Here is a 5,000-nt window from a genome sequence, read left to right as displayed (position 1 = left end):
TTCGCCTAGCTTTTAGGTGCTTCCTTCTCCTAAAGTCCTTTGTAAAACTTGGGAAAACCTCACAGAACAGACTTCCAGGAGGTCAGATGGGTTTCCTTGTGCCTTCACACACACACACACACACACACACACTTTCTAGCCCACTTAAGGACAAAAGGATGCATAAGTCTACATAGGGCCAGTGGCGCAATGGATAACGCGTCTGACTACGGATCAGAAGATTGTAGGTTCGACTCCTATCTGGCTCGGAAGGGTTGTAGGTCCCTGTTTGATTATATTCCTGTGGAATTCTTATTTACCTCAGACTTGTTGTAGGTTCAATATTCTCCAGCAGGACTCATCCAGCAGTTGTTCCACGGTAGAGCGCAAGTAATAGGACCACAGCTAGTTAAACGTTTCCCATTTGCTGCTGGACTCTATGTGATGGCCGTCACGTGGTGTGCTGCTTTTGTATTTCAACATTGGTCCCTGATACTCTTAATTGCGAAAAAGCTTGTTGACAAAAGTGTGTGTGCGCGAGGGTCTGTGGACGTAGGCAGGTGTGTGCACTTGAATGCTTACCCATTTACATGTGTGAGAGGAACAAACCAACTCCCTGTGGGCTGCAGGCTTACAACTGGTAGCCCCAGTAGCCAGGCAGAACCACAGGTAAGGAGAGAGAGAGAGAGAAAGTTGGTCCATTATTAGAGAAGGCCCATAAGCATCTTGCACTGCTACCTTCTTCCCCTCTCAGCCACGATCGGCCAAGACCTCTTTATTAGGGTAGAGGGTGAACATTTCTTGGACCTCAGAAACTGAGGGATGTAGACCCAATATGTCCTCCAAGCGCCTAGAGACCTGGTGCCCAATCTGGCATGGTGTTTTTCAGCCTACCCGACCAATCCGGTTGCAAGGTGGACTTTAACAATACTGCTAAAAAGGCACTCCCAGACATCCCTGAGGCCTTCATTTGCATAGGCCCTGCCCTTCTCTTTGTCCTGCTTCCCACGAAGCAACACAACACTGCAGCAGTATAGATTTGGGGGTGGTGAAGAATAATGACAGTGAGGCTAAAAAAGAGAAAGAAAAGTCCCAGAAGTCCTGCAGGCTTCCTTGCTAAATGCAGCTGAACATAGAGCGCACCTTCTTTACTGCAAAGCAAATACATAAAAAATGTTGAGGAGAGACTAATTGAAAAATACATATCATGGGGACAGCACTGGGACCTGCTTTATTTTTTCAATTAGTCTTGAAAACAAAAAAGATTTCTCTCCTAAAAGCTGTTAAAAATATGGAACGCTTCACGAATTTGCGTGTCATCCTTGCGCCAGGGCCATGCTAATCTTCTCTGTATCGTTCCAATTTTAGTATATGTGCTGCCGAAGCGAGCACACTTTATTGATGAACTGACAATGTTTATAAACTCTCTAAATCTACAGTCTCTAGACATAGGGTGGCCTGGCAGAGATGCTCAGATGGCCAGTACGCATTCAAATCTGAGCCAATGGTCAAAAATGTATGAAGAGTAGCAATCCATTATTCTTCACTGCATTTGTGGTCCAAGACTAAACACACCGTAAGTATGTAGATTATACCAGGTTTGCAAAGGCTCCTGGTTCGGGCTACAGACAAGGAGCATTGTGACGTCACGCTGCCTGTGGAACAGTGATATTAAAGGTGAAACAGCTGCACAGTAGGTTAGGTGAAGGGCTCTGAGAGTGGAAAGGCAGCATGCTTGGGTCCCTGGACAAGGTGAGCTTATGATAATGTGTCTGAATGTTCGCCTGTGTTGTAATATTAAACCCCTTATTGTTGTAAACGCCTACTTACTAAGGAGTTCTCAAGCTCAGCCCCACACAGACCTGGAACTGATTATGTTAATGCAAACTATTTAAGAAACTGAGCCTGATCTAAAAGATTTCCTTGGATCTAGGACCATTTCGCCTAGCTTTTAGGTGCTTCCTTCTCCTAAAGTCCTTTGTAAAACTTGGGAAAACCTCACAGAACAGACTTCCAGGAGGTCAGATGGGTTTCCTTGTGCCTTCACACACACACACACACACACACACACTTTCTAGCCCACTTAAGGACAAAAGGATGCATAAGTCTACATAGGGCCAGTGGCGCAATGGATAACGCGTCTGACTACGGATCAGAAGATTGTAGGTTCGACTCCTATCTGGCTCGGAAGGGTTGTAGGTCCCTGTTTGATTATATTTCTGTGGAATTCTTATTTACCTCAGACTTGTTGTAGGTTCAATATTCTCCAGCAGGACTCATCCAGCAGTTGTTCCACGGTAGAGCGCAAGTAATAGGACCACAGCTAGTTAAACGTTTCCCATTTGCTGCTGGACTCTATGTGATGGCCGTCACGTGGTGTGCTGCTTTTGTATTTCAACATGGGTCCCTGATACTCTTAATTGCGAAAAAGCTTGTTGACAAAAGTGTGTGTGCGCGAGGGTCTGTGGACGTAGGCAGGTGTGTGCACTTGAATGCTTACCCATTTACATGTGTGAGAGGAACAAACCAACTCCCTGTGGGCTGCAGGCTTACAACTGGTAGCCCCAGTAGCCAGGCAGAACCACAGGTAAGGAGAGAGAGAGAAAGTTGGTCCATTATTAGAGAAGGCCCATAAGCATCTTGCACTGCTACCTTCTTCCCCTCTCAGCCACGATCGGCCAAGACCTCTCTATTAGGGTAGAGGGTGAACATTTCTTGGACCTCAGAAACTGAGGGATGTAGACCCAATATGTCCTCCAAGCGCCTAGAGACCTGGTGCCCAATCTGGCATGGTGTTTTTCAGCTTACCCGACCAATCCGGTTGCAAGGTGGACTTTAACAATACTGCTAAAAAGGCACTCCCAGACATCCCTGAGGCCTTCATTTGCATAGGCCCTGCCCTTCTCTTTGTCCTGCTTCCCACGAAGCAACACAACACTGCAGCAGTATAGATTTGGGGGTGGTGAAGAATAATGACAGTGAGGCTAAAAAAGAGAAAGAAAAGTCCCAGAAGTCCTGCAGGCTTCCTTGCTAAATGCAGCTGAACATAGAGCGCACCTTCTTTACTGCAAAGCAAAGACATTAAAAATGTTGAGGAGAGACTAATTGAAAAATACATATCACGGGGACAGCACTGGGACCTGCTTTATTTTTTCAATTAGTCTTGAAAACAAAAAAGATTTCTCTCCTAAAAGCTGTTAAAAATATGGAACGCTTCACGAATTTGCGTGTCATCCTTGCGCAGGGGCCATGCTAATCTTCTCTGTATCGTTCCAATTTTAGTATATGTGCTGCCGAAGCGAGCACACTTTATTGATGAACTGACAATGTTTATAAACTCTCTAAATCTACAGTCTCTAGACATAGGGTGGCCTGGCAGAGATGCTCAGATGGCCAGTACGCATTCAAATCTGAGCCAATGGTCAAAAATGTATGAAGAGTAGCAATCCATTATTCTTCACTGCATTTGTGGTCCAAGACTAAACACACCATAAGTATGTAGATTATACCAGGTTTGCAAAGGCTCCTGGTTCGGGCTACAGACAAGGAGCATTGTGACGTCACGCTGCCTGTGGAACAGTGATATTAAAGGTGAAACAGCTGCACAGTAGGTTAGGTGAAGGGCTCTGAGAGTGGAAAGGCAGCATGCTTGGGTCCCTGGACAAGGTGAGCTTATGATAATGTGTCTGAATGTTCGCCTGTGTTGTAATATTAAACCCCTTATTGTTGTAAACGCCTACTTACTAAGGAGTTCTCAAGCTCAGCCCCACACAGACCTGGAACTGATTATGTTAATGCAAACTATTTAAGAAACTGAGCCTGATCTAAAAGATTTCCTTGGATCTAGGACCATTTCGCCTAGCTTTTAGGTGCTTCCTTCTCCTAAAGTCCTTTGTAAAACTTGGGAAAACCTCACAGAACAGACTTCCAGGAGGTCAGATGGGTTTCCTTGTGCCTTCACACACACACACACACACACACACTTTCTAGCCCACTTAAGGACAAAAGGATGCATAAGTCTACATAGGGCCAGTGGCGCAATGGATAACGCGTCTGACTACGGATCAGAAGATTGTAGGTTCGACTCCTATCTGGCTCGGAAGGGTTGTAGGTCCCTGTTTGATTATATTCCTGTGGAATTCTTATTTACCTCAGACTTGTTGTAGGTTCAATATTCTCCAGCAGGACTCATCCAGCAGTTGTTCCACGGTAGAGCGCAAGTAATAGGACCACAGCTAGTTAAACGTTTCCCATTTGCTGCTGGACTCTATGTGATGGCCGTCACGTGGTGTGCTGCTTTTGTATTTCAACATTGGTCCCTGATACTCTTAATTGCGAAAAAGCTTGTTGACAAAAGTGTGTGTGCGCGAGGGTCTGTGGACGTAGGCAGGTGTGTGCACTTGAATGCTTACCCATTTACATGTGTGAGAGGAACAAACCAACTCCCTGTGGGCTGCAGGCTTACAACTGGTAGCCCCAGTAGCCAGGCAGAACCACAGGTAAGGAGAGAGAGAGAAAGTTGGTCCATTATTAGAGAAGGCCCATAAGCATCTTGCACTGCTACCTTCTTCCCCTCTCAGCCACGATCGGCGAAGACCTCTTTATTAGGGTAGAGGGTGAACATTTCTTGGACCTCAGAAACTGAGGGATGTAGACCCAATATGTCCTCGAAGCGCCTAGAGACCTGGTGCCCAATCTGGCATGGTGTTTTTCAGCCTACCCGACCAATCCGGTTGCAAGGTGGACTTTAACAATACTGCTAAAAAGGCACTCCCAGACATCCCTGAGGCCTTCATTTGCATAGGCCCTGCCCTTCTCTTTGTCCTGCTTCCCACGAAGCAACACAACACTGCAGCAGTATAGATTTGGGGGTGGTGAAGAATAATGACAGTGAGGCTAAAAAAGAGAAAGAAAAGTCCCAGAAGTCCTGCAGGCTTCCTTGCTAAATGCAGCTGAACATAGAGCGCACCTTCTTTACTGCAAAGCAAATACATTAAAAATGTTGAGGAGAGACTAATTGA

At 45.8% G+C, this 5,000-nt stretch overlaps 5 non-coding genes across 5 annotated transcripts; 3 read left to right on the top strand and 2 right to left on the bottom strand.

Annotated features, from left to right (window-relative positions):
- Positions 1 to 175: 175 nt before the first annotated feature.
- Positions 176 to 248, top strand: TRNAR-ACG (transfer RNA arginine (anticodon ACG)). The gene has a single exon. It is a non-coding gene; the product is annotated as a tRNA-Arg (tRNA).
- A 1,016-nt stretch (positions 249 to 1,264) lies between these two features.
- LOC147705110 (U6 spliceosomal RNA) lies at positions 1,265 to 1,371 on the bottom strand. The gene has a single exon (XR_015298430.1). It is a non-coding gene; the product is annotated as a U6 spliceosomal RNA (small nuclear RNA).
- Positions 1,372 to 2,093: 722 nt separating this feature from the next.
- Positions 2,094 to 2,166, top strand: TRNAR-ACG (transfer RNA arginine (anticodon ACG)). The gene has a single exon. It is a non-coding gene; the product is annotated as a tRNA-Arg (tRNA).
- A 1,012-nt stretch (positions 2,167 to 3,178) lies between these two features.
- On the bottom strand, positions 3,179 to 3,285 carry LOC147705108 (U6 spliceosomal RNA). Its single transcript, XR_015297941.1, has one exon. It is a non-coding gene; the product is annotated as a U6 spliceosomal RNA (small nuclear RNA).
- Positions 3,286 to 4,005: 720 nt separating this feature from the next.
- On the top strand, positions 4,006 to 4,078 carry TRNAR-ACG (transfer RNA arginine (anticodon ACG)). The gene has a single exon. It is a non-coding gene; the product is annotated as a tRNA-Arg (tRNA).
- Positions 4,079 to 5,000: the final 922 nt, after the last annotated feature.

The sequence above is a fragment of the Lissotriton vulgaris genome, chromosome 7 (assembly GCF_964263255.1).
Source record: "Lissotriton vulgaris chromosome 7, aLisVul1.2, whole genome shotgun sequence".
Classification (NCBI taxonomy): Eukaryota; Metazoa; Chordata; class Amphibia; order Caudata; family Salamandridae; genus Lissotriton; species Lissotriton vulgaris.
The sequence above is the reverse complement of the archived record's forward strand: the minus strand, read 5'-3'. Positions and strand labels throughout refer to the sequence as shown.